Source organism: Ursus arctos, unplaced genomic scaffold, assembly GCF_023065955.2.
Source record: "Ursus arctos isolate Adak ecotype North America unplaced genomic scaffold, UrsArc2.0 scaffold_29, whole genome shotgun sequence".
Taxonomy (NCBI): domain Eukaryota; kingdom Metazoa; phylum Chordata; class Mammalia; order Carnivora; family Ursidae; genus Ursus; species Ursus arctos.
The window spans coordinates 13,333,352-13,360,597 of NW_026622974.1; the positions used below are offsets into that span (position 1 = coordinate 13,333,352).

At 43.4% G+C, this 27,246-nt stretch overlaps 1 protein-coding gene across 7 annotated transcripts in view; it reads right to left on the reverse strand.

Annotated features, from left to right (window-relative positions):
* ELOVL5 (ELOVL fatty acid elongase 5) overlaps nt 1-27,246 on the reverse strand; it is an 80,027-nt gene that overhangs the window by 44,693 nt on the left and 8,088 nt on the right. The window contains exons 1-3 of one of the 7 annotated variants that reach the window (XM_048219734.2): nt 25,183-25,315; nt 12,707-24,991; nt 11,802-11,911 (exon numbers count right to left, since the gene is read on the reverse strand). The gene's annotated coding sequence lies outside the window, so the exon portion shown is untranslated. Of the gene's footprint in view, nt 1-11,801; nt 11,912-12,706; nt 24,992-25,182; nt 25,316-26,123; nt 26,719-27,246 lie in introns of those variants that run through there. The other 6 variants (XM_057304039.1, XM_057304038.1, XM_048219730.2 and 3 more) reach the window with 6 other exon arrangements.

Consider the following 27,246-nt stretch of genomic DNA (forward strand, 5'->3'; position numbering starts at 1 on the left):
TGTTTAGGGACTTACATACTCGTGTCCTAAGAAAAAAAAAATTAGGCCATCTATGCTCTAAGATGAATTACAACACACTTCCTAAGGCTGAATTATTTAGCGAACTGCTAGCTCCCTTTACTCAATGGCTTGCTAAGGACTGCTCCAAGGGAGTTTCTCAAGTTACTTTCCGATCACATCAACATCCAAGAGGAGCTAACAATCGTGGAGAACCTAACAAGCCCACCATTTCAAATGATTTTTTGCTCATTTTCAAGTCCATTCCTTTGAAGATCATAATGATTATAACAATAGCAACTAACACTCAGTCCCTACTATGTGCCAGAAGTGTTTCAGCTCTAAATTTACAGGCTAATCTTGATTCTATTATTCTTTCACACATCTCCGCTGCACAGAGCAGTACACTGAGGCAGAGGGCAGTTGCGTCATTTATCCAAGGTCACACTAACAGCAGACAGAGGGACCCCAGAGCCTGCTCTTTTAAGAACCACACCTACTCCCTCCCCAATGTTACAGTGGAAAAAAAAAAAAAAAAAGAAAAAAAAAAGATGTTTACTGCAGGAAATCTGTAAAGTTCTTTGTATCATTTTAAAGTAAAAACAAAAAGCAACCAAGAATGTGGCAGAATCCATGTTCCCTTTCTACCGTTTATTAGCAGAGTGATGGTGGACAAGTTGACCTCTGACAGCCTCAGTCTCCTCACCTGGCATACTCCCTTCAAATGCGACTAAAAATAATACCGTCAGATGAGATGGTTCATGTAGAGCGTTTAGCATGGAGCTATGCTAATATTATAAGAAATCTATTTTTTTCTATGCTTTAAAAAAGCACATACTTGCGATCCTGCATTTCGACACTATAGCAATCATTTCCTTCAGAAATCTGAGTTCTAAAACGATATTTATATAAATGTTTTAATTATTCCCCTATTATCATTTAATCTGTTTCAAATTTTTACTATTCTTAAATGATATTGCAATGAACATCTTTGCACATAAAACTTTAGCTGTATGTTACTTCCTTGGGTGAGATTCCCAGAAATTGGCCAACTAGGTTGAAGGGTCAACATATACTGCAAAATTTCTTTCCAAAACATTTTTACATATGACATTCCCACCAGCATCGTCTACAGGAACAGCCTATATAACTGCATCCTGGCCAGGACTAGGTAATCAATCTCAAGGAAAAAAGATTTTTTTTCACTAATTTAGTCTGGTATAAAATGCTCTGTGTATATATCAAAAATATAAATCCTACAGAAATTCCAATGGCTGAATAAACAAACACTGAATTATACACTGAAAATCTGGATAAAGAGCCATTTCTGGATAACGCTCAAAACAGAAAAAGGAATAATAAATACTGTGTATCCTCCACTTCCTAAAGGGTCAACCTGTGAATATAATAAGCTGGTATTTGTTAGGTGGTCACTTATGTTAGGAATCTTTATTTCTCTCAGGTTGTTAGTAAGTGGAATTGTCTGCATTCCACAAAAATTCCCCCTCAAACCAAGGAACTAAGTCTAGTTACCAATCTGTAAAACCTCTAGGAGAAGCATTACATCTTACATCCAACGACAGTGGCCCACGAGGACAAGCAAGAAGTTTAGAAAGCATAGTTAAAGCATTTAAGTATCTATTTTGTCTAGGGACAAAGACCTTTAAAAAAAACCAAAACACAAAAAACTGAATCTACTAACCCAACCATAAGGGAACCCTTAAAACAGTAAATTTGATTCTAGTAAGACAGGCTCATAAAACTAGCTTTAAAATAACTAAATGTTTAAAAAACCGAAACCCAAAAACACCCCAAATGTTTTATGTATTTAACAACTTCAAGTACGAAGACTCCCAGTTGGTTTGTTTTTTTTTTTTTAACTGTGAATACAACATTTTGCAGAAGATAGGCCATTTTTGCTGATCAGCAGCAAGAGTCAGCCAAATTCAGTTTACGTCGTTACTAGTTTTATCAATAAAGCATCATAAAACAGTCTGATTTTTCTAACCCCATGTCGCGGCACTGAGTGAGCAGCCAGAAAAATATTCTGACTTGCTCACAGAGAAATTTCATACGCATTTCACAGGACACAAATGAGAAACCTCAAAGAGTCCTCTTGCTTGCACTTTTCAGCTCAATCACCACATCCAGAATAAATAAGTGGCACAGGACCCAACAGCTTCAATTTAGAATGAATCAACTCCTACATGGGTCACAAAAATCCTCATGATGACAAATGTCATACTATCCAAGAATTCAGTCACAGTGAAAGGAAAACTTGATCAGCAAAATGTCGGGCAGCCACTAGGATAAGCTATCCAAGGTCTAATAGGATGAAATGGCATTAACTCTGGCCTAATTTGTTCCAGCATCAAACAAATCTCCCATCATTATAGACTGTAACGCCTCACTAATGAGTTAAGAGGATTTCATTATGAAACCATAATATTTTTCCTTTAGAGAGTCCCTGGCTTCAGGATGGTAATATTATTAAAAACACAAAACACAATGATAATCACAAGTGTAACTAACAATGAACACTTGGTACTGCTAAGCAAGATACCATGCACTTCACATGCACCACTTAATCTTCTCATTAACCTTGTAAAGGGTTATTTTTCTCACTTTACAGAAAAGGAAATGGAGGCTCACATACCAGACCTTCTCTGCACACTATCACTGAGCCTATGCTGCTCTAGGGGCATCAAAACCTGGTCCTGTTTCTACATCTTGAGCTCTTAACTGCCTCTCGTAGTGACATTACACTAAGTTTAACTTTGCCAGGAAATAAAGCGAGTGCATCAAAATAGCAACCCACAAACACCTGTAACAGACTGCTGGGTTCTAAGTAATAATGTATTGTGAGGAACAATTTATGTCCAAGGCAATCTAACACCAAGACAATGGTGTCCAATAGTGTCAGTGAGCCGATGGTTACAACAGATGGCAGTGCTTCTGTGACACACATTTGATTTGGGGTTTCTTTCCCCATATAAATGAATCATCATAAAGACTTTGGTGTCCTGCAAACAGCATAAATGAGGTCATATTAATCTCAGGTAGCAGGCCTGCTTAGAAATGACATAAAAGCAAATAATAATGATAATGTGATTTCAGGGATGCTAAGACTAAAAAAAAAAGTAAGTGAAAACTTCTGGTAAGGGTGTTCTGGAGGAAAACATGATAGGGAATGAGAAATGTGTCCATCATGTTTAGCACTTGTCAGTTTCCAGAGCCAGGAAGAATAATGAGCTTTTCACAGATCCCTTTAAAATATGGATGTGCAGGCATATAAAAAGATTATAGATATATCTAATCTCTAGATATTAATTACACACATTTATGTTATTAAAATACACATTAAAAAAACATACATATGTACAGCTCAAAGATTTTTTAAAAAAAGGAAAAACCAGGCCTATGGCAATGAGTTTGAAATAACTAGCGTTTGGCAAGACAAAAAGTTGAGGGATGAGTTATCATAAAACAAAACAAAACATCAAAATTTATCTCCAAAGAGGATAAGAAAGAAGTATTAGCTTGAGGTTTGATAGATGGAAGAACTTCCAGAGATGTGCAAACACTAGAAAAGGCCTGCATAAATAACCCCCCACCCCTCTGGGGGTACAAATTAACCTGAGGCCAAGGACTTTTTCCAGACACCGATAACCCTACTTCACATACATTGAGAAAAGGTAGGAAAACACTGTGCTAAGGATCGCCTAAGTCTCCCGACTCTGCCCCACCCTCCAGGCCCACTTTCTAACGTGAAAAGCCCATCCCATGGTTAAGTTCTTTCAGGAAGGTTGGTGAATAACTTCTCTTCCAAAATGCCATTTGTTTGCCCACTCAATTTATTACTGACCAACTTCTCACGTGTTTAGATGTCCTATCCAAGCACAAAACAATTGATGGAGAGATACAGCAAAGTACAATCTAGGCATTATTCTTCAATCTGAAACACAAATTCTAGGCTGCTACCCCTTACTGTGTGTGTCATAAGCCAAATGTATGATATTTATATCCAATGCTGTTTTTTTTTTTCTTTTTAGAGTACCCATATCTTATCTATCACTTGTGGAAATTTACAAAGATTATAAGCTGTGCGTAGATACTTATGCATGCCAACTATTTCCAGGCACTCTCTAGGATGGAGTGGACCTTAAGAGTCTAGAATTGTCTAATGTAACTAGAATCGCATACACATGGAAAGTTAACACCACAAAAGCACCAGGTTAAGAGGAGAGCCAAAGGGGTGAGGGCTACAGTGAGGAAGCAGAGATCTGGGGCTGGGACACTGAGAGGCCTCCCCAGAGCAGTGGCTTGGCCTGACACGAGATTAGTAGGTGTGGGTAGGCCGAGGAATGAGGGAAGGGTATTCCAAATACAAAGGTGCGGAGAGAGAAGTGGGGTGCCCTACCCTGGGAAGAACTATGATACTGGGTGAGCCTGAGGAATGCCTCTCATTTTACCTCAACTACATTAAGCCGCCCCACAGCTGACCTGCAGGTGATAACACTACCTTCACTAGAAAATCAAGTCAGCAATGAGTTAAAGCACTTTAAAACAGGTGAGAGCCCCACAAATAAAGTGGATTGTTTTTGAGCAGGACACCGGGGAAGCCTTCACACAGGTGGCATGTGACCGGGTTATTAAGGAGTTTTCAAGGCAGGAGGCCCAGGAGGGAGAGCATGGATGGGTATTTCATGCTGAAGGCAGAGCACAGAGAGGCATGGAGGCATGAAACGGTACAGGAGAAAGAAGGCTCAGGGCACCAGAGCACTTCAGTCACCTCCTTACCTGTTGATGCCATCTGCCACATTCCTTATCAACATCCTCTTCCCATCTGTACCACAATTCCAGACCAGGGCACCGTTTTCTTTCACATGGACCCCCCAGGGGACTTCCAGGTATCCACTCCCGTCCCCTCCCATCCATCCCCACACTGCACCAGAGTATTTTTAAGCCACCAAACTTGAGCAGGCCACTCCTGCCTGAAGCGTCTCAACTGTGTCCCTTGATCTTGGATATAATCTACAATCCCTCACTCTGCTTAGTGCTCTCTTCACGCACTAGCTGACACCAGCTTCTAGCTCAGCTTCTGCTTTCCCCTCCAGGGCTCTGCCCCCCCACCCACACCCGCTTCCTTCCCCCTTCTCCACCGCAACCTTTACTCTGGCAGATCCTATGCAAGGAAGCGCCCTTGCTCACCTGTTCCACTTCCTGCTTCCTTTTATTTATGTTGCAACCTTCCTCTAACAGATGGGTCACTCCAGAGAAATCTTCCCTGACTCCTCCCCAAAAGCCCAAGTCTAGGTCAGGACTTCCAGTTTACTCTTGAATCATACCCCAAATACAAATTAACATTTAGTTAGTAAGTCCTTGAGGGCTGTGCCTGGTGTGGCACAGCAGGCACCATCAGCTCAGTGTGTGGCACACAGGGGGTACCCATGATCTATCTGTGGAATGGGTGCTCCGCTGGGTTGTGAGGCTGGAGAGCAGACTGGGGACACAAAATGGGGAAGACTTTGAAAGTCAGTAAGTCCTTAAAACTTTATTCTGCGTAAGCGGGCGGCTCAGTGGGTTAAGAGTCGGCCTTTGGCTCACGTCATGGTCCTGGGGTCCTGGGATGGAGTCCCGATTCAGGCTCCCTGCTAGGTGGGGAGGCTGCTTCTCCCTCTGCCTGCTGCTCCCCCCTGCTTGTGCTCTCTGTCCCCTTCCCTCTCTCTGACAAATAAATAAATAAAATCTTTAAAAAAAAAATCTTAAAACAAACAAACTGTATTCTGGAGACAGTCAGGAGAAGATAGCTGGGCCCTGCGGTGGCCTTGCTGTCGACACCGCTGGACTCCATCACTAATCTCAGCACCAACCAGAACTGCTGACTCAACTTCAAAGAAGCAGAAAGAAACTCCAGATCTGCTTCCCACCTTACCATGCTTCCAGCTGAGTGAGCAGCCCTCAGAGCAGCAGCGCTGCATCATTACCCAGCAGGCCACAATCATAGAGCCTTCCACCTCACTTGCCTCCTTAGAAACTTGGGTCTGCTCACCTGCTCACTGCAGCGAATGGTTCTGGGTGACCCTGACTTATGAACACAAGAGATTACCCCCACTTTAGATGGGCTCCTGTTTCCACATCTACTCTCTAACTTGGGACCTCAAATTTACCCCACTTTGAAATAGGACATTCCTCCCCCTCTTAAAAGCTAGTTCCTTCCCATCCACTCCTCTACTCCATTTCCCCCATGGCAGTCATTTTGCTCCTGGTGATTACCACCACCAGATTCAGACCTCTGATCCCCACCCTCCCAGCTCTGGCCAGAATGGACCTCACAGTCAGCCATTCCACAAATACTCTTGATGCTGCCCCCGCCTCTGTGGAGCCTTAATCCTAGGGAACGCCAAGTGGACGAACTGTTGATTTTGCTGAGACTCGGGACGTCAAGAAGAATTCCTAAAAACTCCCTCTCCTTCAGTCATGTCACTTTTTACATGCTGCTACCTGGATGAACCTCGAAAACATTATACTAAATGAGAGAAGCCAGATACAAAAGGTGACATATGTTGCATAATTCTACTTATATGAAATATGCAAAATGGGCAAAGGCATCAAGATAGAAAGATTAGTGGTTGCCTAGAGGCTGTGGGGGCAGGGAGAATAGAGTGACCCTTAATGGGCCCCGGGTCTCCTTAGGAGGTGATAACAATGTTCTGGAATTAGAAGTGATGGGAGCACAACACTGTGGTTGAATTAAACGCCACTGAATTGTCCACTTTAAAATGGGTATTTTTCACCTCAAAAAGCCTCAAATATTTAAAAAAAATCATTCTTTTCCCTTCGATTTCAAGAAGAGTGGCTTTCCATCTTCCTACCTGCACTCTGGACCCTTTCTTACCTCTTCAAGAATTTATTTAACTCCCATTTCCTTTTACCTTCAATTTCCTCGTCTATAAGATTCTTTTTTCTGCTGACAAATCTGTTCAAGCCTCCCCAACCTAAAAATCCTTCCCTTAACCTTGTTTTCCCCTTAAATCTCATCTAGAAGCATCTCGAAATCTCATAAAAAGCAGGCAACATCAACAGCCTCTTCTTCAGCTCCAACATTCCCTCTAGTTCCCTCCCCAGTGATAAGGCAGTCTACATACAGTGAAACCTACCTCCTACAACACTTCCAAAACTGATAAAATACACCAAAAAAACTCTTCTAAAAATGAACAGACAAGCTTGCAAAAAACTGAGGTCAAGAATGAGCCAGGCATGAGTCATTAAAAAGAAGCTGCTGGACACCTTTGGAGTCACACTGCCTGATAAGAGGTATATGCGCCCCCATGTAGCTATTTAAAAGTAAATTAATTAAAATTAAACTAAAAACTCAGCTTCTCAGTTGCACTAGTGATCTTTCTTTCTTTTTTCTTTTTTTTTAAAGATTTTATTTATTTCTTTGACAGAGAAAGAACACAAGCAGGGGCAGCAGCAGACAGAGGGAGAAGCAGGCTCCCTGCTGAGCAGGGAGCCCGATGTGGGACTCCATCCCAGGACCCCGGGATCATGACCCCAGCTGTCTGAGCCACCCAGGCGCCCCACACTAGTGATATTTCAAGTGCTCAATAACTACCTGTGGCTACTACTATGATATTGGACAGTGCAAAATATTATCTCCTGGAAAAATCTTGGTATGTAGAAGTAGTGCAATTCAATATGTGCCTCACGTAGACATCACAGGACGAGAGGTTAGGAACATTCTGAAAGAATCCTCTGGAGTAAAATCAAGGAGAGGTGTATGCAGTGCTTACTAAACCCCAAACTAGAGTTCTATGTGATCAGACATTATGCAAAAAAGGTCAGAGGAACCTTTCTTTAACACATGAAATTGTAAAGGTTAAATGGAGTAAACAGAAAAAGATGGAGAAATGGGACAGGATGCAGCCAATTTTTATTAAGGCAAAAGCAATGTCCAAAAATCAACAGTTTAAAAAAAAAGTCAAGTGGTATCAAATAGGCATGAACAAAAAAATAAATTAGCTATTTTAAAAACTATTCCAAAAACCAGTCAATCTAAAGGCCCAAATATTAATGCATAAATAGCAAACAGAATGGGATAAATAAAAAAATAAAATGGTAATGAATCATCGAATCTTGCATCAGAAACTAGGGATGTACTGTATGGTGACTAACATAATGTAATAAAAAAAATTAAAAAAAAAAGGACATCTAAAAAGGTATTTATGCTATTGAGACCTTAATCTCTTAGTCTTTTCTGCTTTGGATTTTTAAAAAACTGACCACTACAGTCTTCCATGAGCATCCACACATGCAACCAGCATTGTTAGAGAGCATGGATTTACTTTTAAATATTATTTTTTATTTTAGCTTAATTTAGCTTAAATTATTTTAACTAATATTTAATTAGTACCCCACACATTTGATAAAATGACCCAAACTAGCCTACCTAGTGATGTTCAAATATGAAGGTGACATTCAGGAGGTAATAGTTGTTGACAGAAGAAAAAAAAAGGTGTTTTCGTGGCTAAGTAAAAAGGCAGTCCCTTAGGTAAAAATTAAATAAATAGGATCTGATTAGAACAGCATTTCTCAAAGTATAGCCCAGACACCCATATGGGTTCTTGAGCCCTTTTCAGGGGTTTCACAGGACCCAAACTAATTGTGTTACATTATTAAGAGATTACGTGCTTAATCTCATCTTTCTCATCATTGTAGTAAAAGTGTCTCAGAGACTGCATGATGTGCAATATGCCAAAAAATCGAATACAGAAGCAGATTAAAGAACCCAGCTGTCTTTCATTAAGTCAGATGCATAATGTGTTGGCAAAAATATCAAAACAACGCTTGTTTGCTCTAATTTCTTTTGTGTTGGAAAATATAGGTCATTTATGTTATCATGTAATGGACTCACTATTATTTTTAGATGTATTACCACTTAAATTGTTATTTAAAAATAATTTTTAAAATAATTTCTAATAGAGTAAATATCAAGATATAAGCCACATAAACGAAAGCTCTCTGAAGTTCTTAGTAATTTTTTAAAGTGTAGTTCCTAAGACCAAAAGTTTGAGAGCTCATGTAGTAACAATTCTGTGTTGAATCTTTCCCTCTCTACAAGGTTTTATTGGTAAAAAGATATTATAAATTTAGCTTCCCAATTTAACAGGGAATATCCCAAATACACTTCGAAAAGAATGTGTCTTTATACTTCAGTGGGAGTTAAATTTAACTTGGGGCACAGAGTTTAAAAACTAAACCCTCGAATACTTGGAGCTCATTTGAATGTAGTCATTTTGAAAGCAAGCTAACAATTATGAATGAAACTTTCAATCAATGTATTTTAAAGCACCCCATGAGATAAGAGACTCTGAACTACAGGAAACAAACTGAGGATTGTTGGGGGGGAGGCAGATGCGGGGGATGGGGTAACCGGGGGATGGGCATTAAGGAGGGCACGTGATGTGATGAGCACTGGGTGTTATATAAGACTGATGAATCACTGACCTCTACCTCTGAAACCAATAATACTCTATATGTTAATGAACTGAATTTAAATAAAAAAAAATAAAGTACCCCATGAGATAATTAAGTTCTTACTGATTCCCCACCAACTCATCAAATTATACAGAGTGTGGTGTGATGAGAAACTCAACACTGATCAGACAGGATGAGCTGATTTTCACATTACTATATGGGCATAGAAACTCTGAAAGTTTCTTTAGTCAAAGAATAATAATACTAACTCCCCTTCCAAATCAGGCTACCTCTCGTGGACACTCTTACTCACCAAAAACTAAAATTTTAAGTCATAAATAACGAGAGGAGCACGTTTCCCGTGGCTCAAACACATTAGACAGTTCTGCAAGAATATGTCCACTCATCAACCATGACACAAAAGCTGAAGTACTTAAATATCCTTTTTATAGAAAGAGAAAGGCTAGCTTATAAAGTAAAAAATTCATTTTCCTGACTTCAGTTTGCCACAACAAAACACCTTTTAAAAAACCACACTTTCCATTGGTCCCATTTTCATTAGGTCCTCATTTCTTTGACTCATTTTGAAATTCAGCTCAAGCTAGCATCGTGCAGGTTTTTCAAAACTTCAAAATGCAGCCTCCTCAGACAAAAAGCTTCCCCCCTCCCCCAAAGGCTGCAGCATGGCCACTATCTACGCCCAGCATCACTGGCTGGCCTGTGCGCTCACCTCCTCTCTTCCTCACCTCCTCTCTTCCTCTAAATGCGGTGTCAGGTGCAGGGATGGCCCTGACATTGTATGGAAATCTAATTACCAGAAGGAAAGCAGAGTCCCAGCCTAAGGAAGAAAAAGCAGGTCAGCAGAGAGATATAGAGAATGAATATGAATTAGAAAAGGGAGAAAACTGCATGACACTCCCTTCTCCTCCAAAATAAGAATCTAAGAGTGACATTTCACCTCTCCAAGCATGACTCTTTTCACTGCTTGAAGTGTATTTGTCTGGAATAGAGCAGTGTCAATGAGAGAACAAATCTTGTGCAGAGAACATACTTGTTCTAAAGGTACATTACCTACTCCCATCTGTTACGAAGAAACTCCATACTTTTCACTCAGAGCTCAGAGCATTCACCTTTAGGTCATAGTCACAGAGCAGGTATCTTTGTAGGTGTCTCTCTACAAAATGTTTCCTCAATTTGCTTTCTTAGTTTGGAAAACATTAGAGAAATGCCTATAAGCCAAGTAGACTGTTTCGCTAGGGGGAAACAAGAATTCAGTTCAAGGAAAAAGTTGACATGTTAATGGGCACCGAACAGGACCAACACTTTCTCCTTCCTCTCCTTTTCAACAGGGCTTCAAACCACCTTGAACTCAGTTTCTGCTTTCTGGATGTTTGGGGGGCTTTGTCATATAGGGATACTGATTAAAGTAGATGACAACCTACAATTTAGTACATATAAATTTTAATCAAGGGGCAAAGGGAAGGGAGAACAGAAAGTTTAGCTGGTCAAGTCAGAATGAATGAGATTTCTTGTTTCAATCTTATTTCCTTTTTTGAAACTTCTTTTTTTCTTTTTTAGATTTTATCTATTTGTTTGACAGAGAGAGAAAGACACCACAAGCAGGGGAGCAACAGAGGGACAGGGAGAAGCAGACTCCCTGGAAGCCCAACACACGGCCTATCCCAGGACCCCTGGATCATGAGCTGCGCCGAAGATAGACCCCTAACCAACTGAGCCACCAAGGCGTTCCATATTTCCTTTTTTGGAGAATGAAACATAAGTAACTCATTGAAATCAAAGTGAATTCATGTGTGGTTTATGGAAGCCGTTACTTTATTAGTCATACATCCTATCTTTACAGGCTTTTAAAAAAATTTAATTATATTCAGTACAGTCTTCACCGAAACGTCTTCCTTTTTTTCTTTTAAGCTCCAATTACATGGTGCAAATGCCACCAAGTAAAGGACAGTGATCAAACAGATAAGACAGCATCAACAGACAGGTGGGAAGGCGATGTGGTGCACAGAAAAAAAAAAAAAAAAATCTGTCATCTCAATACGTTCTACACAGTTGCCCTGAAATGGTTTCTTTCCCATTTCCCAGGAAATAGGCTGTAATTTCAATCATTACAACCAAGCTCATTATGAAGAGCAAAGGAATTTGGAAACCAAGAACTTTCAGGATGTAACCATGTCTAAAATAGGTGTATACATAGTTCAACGGAAAACTGATATTTCTAAAGCAGCTGTGGAAATGATATAGCAAGAAGCATCCACGTCTCTTTTTCCAGCACAAGCCAAGTTTTGTTTAGGGCTCCATCCTACCTGACTCAGTAAGGGAGATCTGACAGTTTCAGGATCTGGAAATAGGGCCCCGAGTGACTGGCAAGGTGACAGAGACCAACCTGAACCAGAGGGGCTTCTGGGAAGGTAACCTGCAGCACAGAACAAAATATGCAAGAGAGGGTCACAGAATTACGTTATTTTTATTTTACTTAAATGTACTAGTTATTTATTTAGTATTAATTGTATCTATTAAGAAATTTAAGGGTATATAGAATTCAAATGGCAGCAGAAATAATTTTGGTATAGCACCGGGAAAAACTTCTTAATTTTAAGGAATATACCATAACTGGATTTTTTAGAAGGGTCACTGAGTCTCTACCTTGGAGAAATTTAAAGGAACAGTATAGACATAAATCCTAACCAATGACATCCAATCCTGCATCCCAATCCTGGACATGAAGGGCCAGTTTGCATCTGATTTCTCTCCACCTACACACGTGTGATGCTTCTGAACCTCCAACTCAGTAAGTCAGAAACCAAATCATCGTACTTCTCTTCCAAGCTTCTCTTCCTTCTGATTCTCGTATTTCTGTTACCTTCCTTGGAGTCCAGCCCTGAAAGTACACTCCATCCCTCGCCCGCCCTGGCTACCTGGCTACCTCGGTTTCCAGTCCTGTAGCAATTCTGCAATTTTAGCCTCCACTCCCCCACCCCCTCCTCCTCCAGTCTCACCCTATCACTTCTCTACCTGAATAGTCTTCTAATAACTCCAGAACTTCCTCCTCGCCAAGCCCTGTCACAAATGAATCTGTCTCATGATTCTTCTTAAAGCATAGCTCTCCTTCACTAGGCAAACAAACACTGAACACTGTTGTAGTTTTCTATGGCTACTGTAACAAACTGCCACAAACTAAAGAGCTTAAAACGACACAAACTTCTCTTACATTTCAGGAGCCCAGAAGGCTCAAATGAGTCTCAGACTAAAATCAAAGGTGGCAGCAGGGCTGTGCTTCTTTCTGGAGGCTCTACAGGAGAATCCTCTTCCCGCTTCCATTTCTTGGTTCAGGGTTTCTTCATCCATCTTCAAAGCAAGCAACCTTGGGCCAAGTCTCCCTGCATCACCACTGTTCTAGTTCTCTTCTGCCTCCCTCTTCCACAACTTATGACACCTGTGATTACACTGCGCTCACCCGGATAATCTCCCTTTTAGTTAGCTGATCAACTAAATTCCAACCTTAATTAAGGCTGCACCCTTAATTCCCCTTTGCCCCTAACCTAACATCTTCACAGGTGTTCGGAATTAGGACACAGCCATCTTTGGGGTGCTGCTATTCTGCTGACCACAATGACCTGATACAAAGCACCAAGACAGGCAAAAGTTAAAAGAAAATAAATGCAGACTTTGCTGTCAAGAAAATCACACGAAGTCCTTTGATACCAAGTGTTAATTGGCTCCCTGTTGCTTAAAGAATTAAGCCTAATCCACTTAGTCTTACATTAAAGACTTCCATGATTTCAAAATACTTCTGCAGCATTATCTTCTACTACTTCCTTGTAGTACTCTAGGACTGGACTCAAACTGCAGAACTCAGGAGCACCAAACATACCAGGGATTCTCCAGTCTCATGTAATTTGCTCTATCCAGGGGCCCTCTCCATTCTCAGATCCAAAGCCACTTAGCTTCTCTTTATCTCTGCCTTCTCAGAAGCCCACACTGCCCTGTTCCACAGAACTGGCAGATCCATCAGTGACACAGGGGAACGAGTTTAGGCAGAGAAAGTTTCAGGTGCTGTTCTATAGCTAGCTGGGTGACCTTGGGCAAGCTATTTCAACTTCCAACCTTGCTTTCAACATTTATCAAGTGAAAAGGCAGACCAAGTTATTTCTAAATTCTTAATCAGTTCTTTTTTCTTTGCCCCTTAAGATTTATTTCTTTATTTTAGAGAGAGACAATGTGTGGGTAGGGGCAGAATCTTTTGAGCAGACTCCCGCCGAGCGTGGAGCCTGCCCCGAGGGCTTGCTCCTGTGACTCATGAGATCACGACCTGAGCTAAAACCGATAACTGGACGCTCAGCTGACGGAGCCACCCAGGTGCCCCTCTTTCCCAGTTCTTAAGCTCCATGAAATTGATAGGACTTGTAGCCACTTTGTCTATCCCCAAAGCCACTGTTCTGATCATCTTGACTGGATGAATGCACTGCGTCCCGATGGATCATCTCTGCCTCTGGTCTGGTACCGCTCCTCACCCCCCAAAAGCATCTTTCTGGGTGACTTACCTCCTCACAACCAGTTAAAGGCTTGCAGGAAAATGTCCAAATTCCTCAGTGTGGCCTCCAGGGCCCATGTGATCAGGCCTCTGCTTCCTCCTTTGGTTTTCTTCACTGACTTTTTCAGTTCCTCACATGTTCCTCCAGCCCCCAGCGCCCTGCCCCTCTTTCCTCAGAGCCTCTGCTATAATACTCTGCCTATTTCCTCTTTCCATCAGAGAGATTCCTGCTTATTCTCCAGACAACTTTCCTGACCCTCCCCGTATGAGTCAGGTATCCTTCCTGTTTCTTCTCATGGCACCCTGCACTGAACTGACACAGTTCCCATCACTGTAGTATTGATACCGTTCACTCGTCAGTATCCTCCCTCTGAATCTAAATTCCACATGGGCAGGACTGTCAATCTCCTCTACCACCTGTGGTACAGAGGTCATTGCCTAACTTCTGTATAGAGTAGCAGGACTTTTGGCTGCTTATAGCCAGAATCAACTGAGACTTTTCCAGCTTCTCTTGCTGCTTAATGTAGCCACATCTTTAAGTTCTGGCCAAGGAGACAAGCAAAATTATCTAGGGGCAGTTTCTGGGAACTTCCCCTGAGAGAAGGCATGGATGACCCGTCTGCCCCTTCGTTGTCTCTCCAGCCTACTGGCTGGAAGACAGGGATAGCACACTCAAAGCCTGATGCACAGTGAGCTAGCAGTGAGCCTATGGAGGCTTAAACCGGCCCCAGACCACCTCTGCAACCTTTTATGGGCGATACAAACTTCTACCTTATTTCGAGATCCCCCCGCTGGAGCCACTACTATTTTGAAATCTCCATCACTTACGGCCAAACCTTACTGTAAAAGACATGGCCACTTCCACAATAATTATGTTGACTCAAGTACATACCTCACCTCTTCCACTGGATTATAATCTCTTTGCCAGTGGGTGTACGGTCATGTGTCACAGCAGGATCTATGCTCCTTAGCAGAGGGTAGCATACAAGAATCTTCAATGGTGAGTGAGTCTGAATGATCAATGAATGAATGACCATGTGGCTACTGACACAGACAGGCTCTGTCCAACCTATACAGTCTACTTCAACCTGGAATCAATGTTGTGGCCAACCAAAATAAGGTTAAAAAAGTGTGTCAGCTCCCACTACTGTTTTATCATTAAATAGCTGGATGTCAAGCTACCAGAGTTTACTCTATTCCTTCCCTGGGCACAGTGCACAGCTGTGGCCTATCACTGGCATATTCTTCATGAATGCTTTACAAGGTAATATGCAAACAAGCAAGGTTTTTAAAAATAATAGCATGTGTCACCTTTGCTCCTGGCTAAGTGGAATGTCTGGCAATTTGTATGGTCTGAGGGCTACCGCTGCCCTTCTCCCTCAGCTTGGAGTAGGAAATGGTAACACGGCAGGCAGGGAAGCCGGTCCTCCACAGTCCCCTGCTAGGCGGGCTCCTCATTCCTGGAATATTATGCATTCTCAGACTACCAGGGTACACTCATCTTCTACACAGTCCTTAGCACAGATTACTGAACTGATACTTGAAAGCCACGTCTTTAGAGACACATTCATGCAAACAACTGCTAGATAGCTACCACATGCCTGATGGTATACAGGTACCAAGGACGCAGACATATATGTGCCAGACACTGAGCAGAGAGAAAAGAAAAGTCATTCTTACATTAAGAATGAAGAAACTGAGGCACACAAAGGTTAGGTATTGGAATCAAGGTTATACAAGCAGGAAGGCGTGGGAACATCTGATTCAATCACAAGGATCAAAGGCTCTAAGGTATAAGGATTTGACTCATGAAGAACAGGGCTTTTTCTGCTACTAGATTTGCTTTACTTTTGTGGGTTTTTTTTTTTGTTTTTTTGTTTTTTGTTTTGCTGGGGAGCAACAGATGAGGAAGCATTCAAATATCAGCCTGTGCAGAGTAGAGATGGGAACAGACAGGCACATTTGGAGAAATGAAGTCGGTGTGCTCCGAGTGGGAAGGGCAGGCAGGGAAGTGGCAGGAAATAAAGCTGGATCAAGAATGGCCCTGCAGAGAGAGAAAATGAAGCTTTTAGGATGGAGTGAAAGGATCCTATTAACATGTCAAGATACCACTGTGACAAGAGAGTAGAGACCAGACCACAGGGGAGACAGGAAGGAGCCGGAGAAACTGTAGTTGTCCAGTTAGGAACCAAAGTGCTGCAAGGGCTGGACGATGGGAGGGGAAGGGGCCACGGAGAGGGACAGAGAGGAGCCTGAAAGGACAATACCTGGTGACTGACAGCTAGAGTGGGGGAAGGAAGAAGATGGCTGATGAGAGAGAAGGACCTAGACACTACTGCCAGCTCAAAGGCCTGGGCAAACTGGTGGATGGTGGTGCTCCTGACCATGCTGGCCAACAGGACAGAGAGGTTTGTAGGGCATAAGGTGAACCTAGCTGAGGAGAAGTTGAGTCTGGAGCTCAGAAGAGGTGGGTTAGAAATAAATGAGATGGAAATTGGGTGGACAGTCAAACCTATGGTCACCTACATAGCCCACTGAGATTGGTCTTCCAACAATACTTTGCAATTACTCACCTAAATCCTGAATTTTGGGAAGCCCTTTAAAACATGCCAGTCCCATTTCTCAAAATGATGATAAACTCAAGCATGAAGCTCTGTACCAAGGCTCAGTGAAAAGCACCTCTCTCACTGTGTACTGCATCCATAGTCATCTTCCTTTGGGGTTACTGAGCCTATTCCAAACCTACCAGTCCAGGCCAAGAAAGCAAAAAGGAGCTGCTCTGAAGAGGAAGCAAGCATAGTATTTATAGCGTTCTCCTGGGGATATGGAAGTCCTGAGATACTGTGTTTAAGGGGCTCTTTGGAGAAGCTCTGGCCTGGTTCACAGGGCAACCACTGTCTCCTCTACAAGCATGCTTCAAGAAAATCAATGGCCAAAGCCCATCACGGACATCAAGATCTTCTGCATGCCTCTAACACTTGTCTTAAGGACTAAGCTTTAAGAGGCTAAGAAATGCTTCATATTCCTAACCCTCTAAGTCAGACTGCCAATTGCAAAGAGCTGGGAGACAAATATTTAAGGGGCTTTTAAGCTTTTCTGCTATGGGCAGCTACTTATAATTCTTATCTGATTGCAGTCTCTTAACTGATGTGATTACTTGAATATTCAAAGTAAATTATCATGTTCCTCAAGCTAATTCATACGAATACACAAAGGCAGCATCATAGCCTCGGCTGAAATTAAAAGAGGGTGGAAAAACATAATTAACAAAGATAGGTTATGCAACCCCCAGGAGACGTCTTGAAGGATTTAAATTCAAACCTGCATAACATAAATAAGGCACGTGACATGAGAACACATTTCTTTGTTTAAACTGAATTCAAACACCCACATTTTACAAATGTTACTTGGGTATGGAGGTGAATGAGAGGGAGAGGCAGGTTCAAATGTATTAAAAAAACAAAACAAAACAAAACAACAACAACCAGTTTGGGGCACCTGGGTGTATCAGTGGGTTAAACGTCTGCCTTCAGCTCAGGTCGTGATCTCTGGATCCTGGAATCGAGTCCCATGTGAGCTCCCTGCTTAGTGGAGAGTCTGCTTGTCCCTCTCCCTTTGTCCCTCCCCCTGCTCGTGCTCACTCTCTCTCTAATTAAAAAAAAAAAAAATCTTAAAAAATTTTTTGCTACAATGTGGCTTTTTTTTTTTTAAAGATTTTATTTATTCATGTGACAGAGACAGCCAGCGAGAGGGAACACAGCAGGGGGGAGTGGGAGAGGAAGAAGCAGGCTCCCAGCGGAGGAGCCCGATGTGGGACTCGATCCTGGAACGCCGGGATCACGCCCTGAGCTGAAGGCAGATGCTTAAGGACTGCGCTACCCAGGCGCCCCACAATGTGGCATTTTTAAAAGCAAACACAATCTAGTACTCATTTAATCATCTCTTCTACAGAGTGTGTCCAAAGCCAACAGTTACCATGTGGTCACAGTCCATGTTTTTATGTAGTCCACTCTGAATTTTGTGATTCTCTTATTTTAGGAATTGTGGTACCCATAACCATCATAATGGTGTCATATCTACTGACCCACAGCCAGAAAGAAAATGAAAAAGTTCTGAGACAGTCTAATAATCCCAAGAGAACTAAGGGTGGTGATAAACGTGTCTATCTTGAGCCTGAAAGGTGGCCCTTAACGGGGCCTGTGTCAGAATGACCTAGTAGAGGTTTTCAAAATGCACATGACTTACACCTCTGTCCGAAAGAAATCAGACAAGCTGGAGACAGAGGCTCCCTAGAGGATTTGGGTGCCCTTCCCTCCCAGCCCACACCCTTCAGGTCTTATACACCTTGTAAACCAAACCAGCTGCAGCTGAGGCCAGGTTAGGAAATTGATGCTGGATGCCCACGGCCAGTCACACCAGTCCAGCCCACTGGAAACTGAACTTTGGAGCACAGATTTCTTATACCAATCATTCTAGAGCTCTTCTACGTCTATGCTTCTGATTACACCAAAAGAGAATGCTTAAATGGTGCAGAATTCTGAAAAAAGGATTCGAGAAGAAACAAAAGGTTACCCTTTCAAGGACTGATCACAAATGTTATTCTATTAGCTTTCTTTATCTAAACCTTTGTTTAGTTATTGTCAAAAGTTCTATATTGGTTATACTGTCAACCTCTCAGAATGTAATGAGGAATAAGAAACTCAACTTTGTTTCCTCTAGTTCTACGTCTAGAGCTGCAAATGCAAAGACAGCTACCCAGTCGCACAGGCTTACAGTGTAGCAGGTTGGCTGAGAGCTGAATACAACTCTGCTGACTAGTGGCTGTCGAGCCTTGCACAAGTCACTTCACCTTTCTGTGACTTAGTTTCCTCATCTGTAAAATTGGGGTACCTACCTTGTGGGGTTTTGTGAGGCCAAAATAAATTAATATAGGTAGAGCACTTTAGAAAAGTGCCTAGTATGTGCTACTGAACAGCTATATTTAGCATCCACAGAATAGGCTCATTCTTTTTATAAGCTGCAAAGTATTCCATTGCCCAGCTGCAATTTATTCTTCTAAAGGACATTTACTCTATTGTATCTTGCAATCTTTTGTTATTATAAACAATGCTTCAATGGACATCTATACAATGGAGAGATCTTTTCACCATGATCATCACATTCAGTCCCCTACTTAACTTTCATGGTTAATACTGATGGTTTGAGCCCCCTTCCAGAGTAGGCACAGGTATTACCACCTCCAAGTTCTACCCAGTCATAAGTGGCAGCGTTGGAACCCCATGCAGATGTGTGGCTGCTAACCTGAAAGGCAGCTTCTTTAATCCACTTCCCACAGCTTTGCTTACTTAAGAAAAGCACACTAGATGCTCTTATAAATGTATCTCAGATTCACAGTTAAATATTTAGAAGTTCTGTAAGAAGTAAAACTCAAATTCTCAGACGTACGTATCAGCTCACAAACATGGCAGATGGAGGTAACAACTTCTGTAAATATTAATTTATTTCTTCTGCCAAAGACTGAAGCAGAAGTACCCTGGACACTACCCCCTAGGGATACGCACCACACTGCTAAACTCCCAGAGAAGTAAATGAATAATTATCAAATTTGGTATCATGAGAACTATTCTTTGGGGAAAGAGAAATTCATAACAATTACTCTGTAGTAGCATTTGCTGTGCCAAGACAAGAGGAGAACAGGTACTCTGGGGTTCAGCATAACAGATACAATAAAGACCTGAATGGCCAATTCTCCAGCATGGCTTTAATTAGGTCTTTTTAGTATGGGCTTATAAAGATTGTTCTGACAGGCTGAAACTGTTGACAATGAGGACAGGAAAGGGCAAAGGTAGAACTTCACAGAGATGGAAACTGTAACCAGCATATGCTAGCATAGTAGAAGGATTATACTTAGAAATCCAGGTGTTTCAAGAAAATGGTTATTCTCCTAATGAGAGAAAGCCTAACAGTACCAGCACTAAACACATTAAAAAAAAAAAGATTTCCTAAATCCCTGTCAGCAAAGACATCAAACAAAAGTACAAATGTCTAATTTAAGAAAGAAGATCACACACCACTGTACTTCAAACACAAATGCACAGGGTGCTGGGGGGGAGGAAGGGTGGGAATTTAGTCTTTCTGAACACTCACCAAGTACCAGTACTTTACATCCAGGGACCACACAAATCTGAAAGGAAATACATGAGTCAAAAAAAAAAAAAAAAAAAAATGTTCCCATTGAGGAAATATGCCAGCAGGAGCCCAGTGGGAACCAAACAATTTGCTAATGATAACATTTATGGGTTCAAAGGAGGATAAGGATATGTGTGGGTGAGTGGGGGGGGGGGTTTCTATTACAAATTCTCAAAATTAGGTCAGGTTATCTTCCTAAACAATTCACTTTGCTAGGCCAGAACATGTCCAGCAGGGGCGCCTGGGTAGCTCAGATGGTTAAGCCTCTGGCTTCCGCTCAGGTCATGATCCTAGGGTCCTGGGATCAAGTCTGACATCAGGCTCCCTGCTCAGCAGGGAGTCTGCCTCTCCCTCTGCCTTTCCCCAGGCTTGTGCTCTCTCTCTCACTCTCTCTCTCTCCCTCAAATAAATAAATAAAATCTTAAAAAAAAAATGTCCAGCAGTTAAGCTTAACCTCTTGAAGAAATAACTGTAAATTCCATCATTGATTTTGACATCACCTTTCTAAGACCTAAATGATTTCAACTTTCACTCTCTATCCCTAGTCAAATAGAAACAAGGGATTTGTTCTTGGCGCAAGTGAAAGTAAAAAATTTTAGTTCTTAGAAATCACCTTAATCTTTTAAAGAAAAAGAGATCAATACCCAGAGTCAATCTTCTCATGGTTGGTGGCAAGTTAGGATAGGAAGCCATGGCAGCCAGGTTCTTTTTTTTTTTAATGTTTTTTTTATTATATTATGTTAGTCACCATACAGAGCCAGGTTCTATACGAGGGTTAGGCCCCCTACTTAAACAACTATTCCTTCCCATCTTCGCAAATTACTTCAGTTGTAATAAAGAACTATGCATATGCTTCACTATAATCCTATATCATGAGGCATCACTGATTTTTTCTTTTTTTTTTTTAAGATTTTATTTATTTATTTGACAGAGAGACGAGAGAACACAAGCAGGGGAAGGGGAGTGGGAGAGGGAGAAGCAGGCTCCTGCCTGGGATCACGGACTGAGCCGAAGGCAGACGCTTACCAACTGAGCCACCCAAGCGCCCCGGCGTCACTGATTTTCCTATCGGTTACACAAGCTGAGGTAAGTCAGCTGGTGGAGGAAGCCCAGAAGCCTTGGTTCTTACTCCTGGCTCTGCCAGCAACCAGCTGCATGAGCTTTACCAATACTGGATTTTCGTACTCTCACCAGTGATATATCATTAAAAGTTGGAAAGCAACCCGATTTCAGTAATATTAAAATGTGAAGTGCCTGCAGTGATTTTAAGAGGCCACTGATTATAAGCTGCATCTCTCCCAAGATATGTTAAAATACGAACACTGAAAATGGATGAATTGTGGAAACACATAGTTGTGAAAGAGCGACAAAAAGAAAGTGGCCAACAGAGATGGGTACGGGGGTGTGTATGTGTGTGTGTGGGGGGGTGAAGCAGCTTCTCCAGATACATATGTGGGCTGTTTGGGTGTTCCACCTGATTGCAAAGCTTCTTCTTCTTCCTCTATAACACCACATTTCTTCGACCACTCAGTCTTAGGAATGCTCTTTGTCTTGCTGGCCCCTCACAATCCATTGGTCTCCGAGTCTCATAGATCTTATCCTAGAAATAATCTCATACAATTAATTAGCCCTCTCCAGCCTGTGCTCATGGCTGTAGTTTCATGTGGGGCTTTCTCACTGCCCTGGCCACCTCTCATAGCCTCCCAAGCCATCTCCACAGTCCTGGCCTCTGTCCAAGCCAATCCCTCTTACACATTCTGATAAGAGTCCTACTCCTGGAGCACCGCCTTCATAATGCACTCCTAGTTCAAAAGCTTCAATGCTACTACATAACCTCAGGAGAGAGGGCAGGCTAGGAGCTCAAGATGACCTGGGCTGGAATGTTTTGTGACCCTGGCCAAGTGTCTAAACTTCTCTAAGTCTCCAATTCTTCATCTGTAAAGTGGGAAGGCTCACAGTACCAACTAATAGAAACTGAAATAAATCCATATAAAGTGTTCACTGCAGGGTTTGACACATAGTAAGAGTTCAGTAATAAACAGCCATTACTAACATCAACAACTTGCCTTTCTAACCTTTTCTTCTACTTCTGCACTATTGGATTCAGCCAAACTGGGCTACTTGCTTTTTGCCCAATGATTCCACAGATGTTTGCTCTCCAAACTCCCTCTTTCCCAGAATGCTTGTCCTATATCTCTTCAAATCAGTAAGAATCCTCTATGAAATTTAAGGCTACATTCGAATGTTGACTCAATTCTACCTACTTTAATCCAGTCATCGCCTTAGTACTGACATCCGTGGAGGCCCTTACAGTTCACCATGTGGCTGACTTCCCCCATGTCCACACTGGCCCTCACTGAAGGTATGGTAGCAGCCCAACAGGTGAGGTTAGATTTAAATCCACTTCCTCAGTTCTGGGATGGGCCCACCAGGTTGTCAGATTTCCATTGTTCTAGTTTTTACTTCAAGTAACCAGGCTTAAATTAATCACCTCAAAGCCAAGGACCCTCTTTGGAAGGTGATGGGAAGTGAAGTTCCTCCATGAAAGTATGTTAACGGGGGTCCATATTGTTGCTGGTAGTTATCTTGCAAAATCAGCCTATGGACATAACTATCACCTGAAAGGACTGCAGAGACACTGATAGAAGTTTTACCCTCAGGACTTTTCAGGTGAGGTGGTCATTTAAGTCCCTTGGAGTCAGGTTTTCTGTTTCCGGTACTGAAAGCATCCTAACCAATCTTACAGTGGTAAGCACTGATATGGCTAATACAGATAGCTCTGCCACATAAAGTTTTCCCAGACCTAGTTACACAAGTCCTCCAGAAATCTGAGTTGGACCCCTTTTTTTAGTCCAAGGCATAGATTTGGTATGGGTATGAAAGGATTTTCATGAAAACTAAATCAGGAAGACCTTTGGAATCAGAACTGTGTCATTCAACTTTGTATATAACCTCTCCCAAAACAAACTACACATAACTGACAAGTCAATGAATAAAAAAGGCATCTAGAAAAAAAAAGGAAGGGAATAGATTTTAGGTAGATCTGAAAGATGACAAACTGTTACGTGAGGTTGACTAGGTTAGATTTTTAAGTTACAGAATAATAGAGTTACAGAGATGGCACAGAGATGACTGAACCAATCGTAGCAGTGCAATGATAGAAGGAGCGAGTATGACACTGGAAACAAGGCTATGTGAATTTGGAAAAGTCACTTGGCACCTCTAAGCCTTAGGTCTCAATTCTTAAAAGAAAAAAAAAAAAGAGGTAGGGGATAACGCTTCTCAAATGGATGTGTTATCACACAAAGGAACTCATACAACAAACAATTAACCGGAAGGTGCTCCCATTAAGGTGCTTAAACTGAATGCCCCCCCAAAAATATGTATTTCCCATCAGTAACAGAAGAGTTAGTAGCACAGATGAGGAATTCAAAATCAAAACGTCCTAGGGGAGAAGGATGTGGCCAAGTGAAAAAGAAGTAAAACTATCACTCGCATTCTCTACTTGGGCAAGTTACCTGAAAGGAAGGTAAAGAGTTCTACCTTGATTTGTATAAATCATGTTGGAAATAAGACACCCAAGGATTGAGATTCACCTCGAGAAGCAGGCCAATCAATAATTATGCTGAGAGCAAAAGAAAAGGTAATGGTGGGGGGGAGATTCTTGCACACAGATTAAGGTCTCTAATCAGGGCAAACAGAAAACACGAGGCTCTGCTAGTCCCAGGGAATGAGATAATTTACCTCATTTTCAAAAGTGACTTCATAGAGATACTGAAATTTGTATCCGTGAAACCCTAAAGTTCTGGATATTTTCCCAGTTATTTGAGATTCTTGAGCTTTATTCTCGGCTACATTCTCTAAATCTCACTACCCCTTCCTCAGGAAGAAAAATAAGGAAGCATTTATTAAACCACTATTTGGTGGACCCCAAGCCAGGCTTTCATTTGTAGCTCCTGAAATCCATAAAAATTCTGCAACAGAACACACCCATTTATACATAAGAAAATTGAGTAAAGGGAATGAGGACAGTGTTTGAAGTCATAAGGCACTTTTCTTGAAAAATCCAACAAATTTTAATATGCTTTCTACTTTCACTTTTCAGCGAAGCTCCATATTCTGTAAAATTAGCCATCTGTAGCCATCAATAACATTTTCCTTCTTGTCTTCAGTTAGAAATGGAAGAGAAAAGAAAATGCAAAAAGGGAAACAGTACAAGAAAAGCTCCCAGCAATGAGAAGTTACAGTCTGGGCTTAAGAACCTAAAAGGGACATGAGCGACATTTCTCCTTCAAGCGCGGAGCTTTCCGGGAGAATCCCAGGCAGCATCTGAGAAGACTACAAAAGTGATTCACTCGTGTCCTAACCAAAGACGTAAAGTTAAAGCATCGCCCACAACCATCGAATGCAAAACCGGCTAGGTCGGTATCTGCATATTCTGCACCAAATGCTGTTGGCTCAGCTGTGCATACAAAACAAGTGCAAACCAACAGGTTATCTACCAAGCAGTTAGGGGAACAAGTTAACAAATCTAACAAGCAATATTAGCTCTTCCGTACAACCCTAAAAAGCACTTCCTGCCACGGGTCCGTTATTACAGAATTAAGGCTGCTCGCTCGCCACAATTTCCCTGCCCCCGATCCCCACCGCTGGCACCTCTCGGTTCCCCAGCCCCGCTAATAAGTCAGGCACCGGATTCTTCCATACCGGACCCCCACAAATGGAAGAGTCACATTCTGGAGCACCAAAGTTGGCCTAATGCATTCTCCAAATCTGCAATAAAGAAACGGGAGATGAGCTTAACTACAGTCTTGAGAAGGGGAAACCACCACCGTTAAAGTGCAAGAGCACTGAATGGTTGCAAGAGACAGTTTGAAAGAACAACTGTCGCTCCAGGCACGACTCCCCCTCCCCCACCCCCGGACGCGGGGCAGGCAGACGCTGCAGAGAGGAGCGAGTCTTACAAGCGTGGAAACTGTAAATGGGCACTTTTCCTTGCAAGTCCCAGCAGCCACGACCCTAGGGCTTCGCCGGCCCAGAGCCGCTCCCGCGCCGCGCGCCTCCCTCCCGGTCCGCCGCTCCCGCGCGGGTACTCCCCAGAGGGCCGCCCTGGTAGCCCTCAAGTCCCCGCCCCCCCTCCCCGCTTCCCCGCCGGCCTCATCCCTCCCCGAGTACCGCCGGGCTGCAGTTCTCTGGTTTTAATAAAACCCGAGTGGCCCTGAGCTAGCGGGCTTCCCTCCGGGAGCCAGAGGCGGGGAGAGGAAGGGGAAAAAGGAAAGGCCGGAGGGTCCCTTCACTGCCCGCTCCGCGAGCTCCGCGCGGGGCGAGGGCGGGCGGGCCTGGCTCTCGGTGCCGACCCGACCCGCGACCCGGCAGAGGCTCTCCAAACTCACTGAGGCTTCGTTCTGCCCCGAGAGCACTCGCTCTCCCGGAGGGCGCTTCCCTGGACCTCCCATCCGCGAGTTCATCCCGACAGGGCGGGCGGACTCAAGCTCTGAGAGCCATCCCTCCCGCCTGCGGTCTGGGCACAGCGTGTGTCCCCGCGGCGCCTGTCAGCGTGCAGACCTGCCCGCCGGCTGCTTCCCCTCGCCGAACAGGTGAGACTGCAGCACGGTGGGAACTCCCGAGGCGCCCAGCCTCACCCCAGCGGCCGGCGAGCCGCCTCGCGCCGGCACCCCCCTCCCGCGCGCGCCGTCCGTGCCCGGGCAGCCGGGCTGCGGCCCGCCGGAGCCGCCGGGCTTCTCCGCCACGCGGATGGAGCGCGGGGCCGCGCCGGCAGCCGCAACTCTGCACTGGGTCCGGTCCTAACGGCGGTTCGCAGCCCTAGCGTCCCGGCCGCGCGCTCGCGCGGGTGTCATGGCCGAGCGGCGGCCCCAGGCGAAGTTTCCAGGAGCTGACGGCTTACCTCGTAGTCCAAGGGGCAGCGGCAGCTTTGGGAAGCGGCGCGGCGCCTGCAGGAGCGCCCGTGGCCAGTGGAGCCGAGGAGGATGTGAGAGGGAGGCACCGGTAGCGAGGAACCGCCGCGATGGGAAGAGGAAGGCGCCGGGTATCTACAATCAGAACGTGGGCTGACCGTGACGTCACAATGGCGCGGCCAGCCAATCGGGGCCCGAAGGCTGAATCAAGCGCTATGATGTCATGCGGCCCTGGAGCCAATAGCGAGACAATAGAACTTTCGTGATTGTAAATTCCAGAATCCGATGCAGTAGGGAGCCAAGGCCCGGGTTGATGCTACCGAGTTCACGTGTCTCCGGGCAATTTTTTACCCTTTCTTCCTAATAAGCCTGCGTGGAACGCAGAGCCTGCGCAATAGCAGCGGTGAAGTTCCTGATGCCCTGAACTCTGAATCTCTGAAAGCCCGGCAGGGCAAGGTTGTGTGGCCGCGTTTGGACGACAGAAGCCCACTCTTGGAGCCGTCTCCTTTACGATTCTGGAAGGGATCCAGTTCTTGGTTTTAGCTGAAAGGGTTAAATACCTACGGAGACCACCGGAACGAAGGTCTGCAGTTGAACAAGATAAGCGAAAGGCACTCAAAATTGAGGTTATAGGTTAGCTCCCTTATGATAGATTTAGAATGGTTTTTCTTAGGGATTCTTATTTTTCCTCAGAGGTCACTACCAACTTCATTTCTACTCTAGATATTATTCCAGAGGCTTTTAGGGGCGCCTGAGTGGCTCAGTCGTTAAGCGTCTGCCTTCGGCTCAGGGCGTGATCCCAGCGTTCTGGGATCGAGCCCAACATCAGGCTCCTCCGCTGGGAGCCTGCTTGTTCCTCTCCCACTCCTCCTGCTTGTGTTCCCTTTCTCGCTGGCTGTCTCTATCTCTGTCAAATAAATAAATAAAATCTTAAAAAGAAAAGAAATTATTCCAGAGGCTTTTAAAAGGAGGAAAGATGGTGAAGTAAGTGACGCCTTTTCAGCGAGACAAATGTAAGCACTTAAGGCAGAGTGCTTTGTGCTAAGGTACGAATAGATCCTCGCTGTTTTTCACTGGTGTTGAATAACTTCAGGCCTTTGTCATCCTAGTATT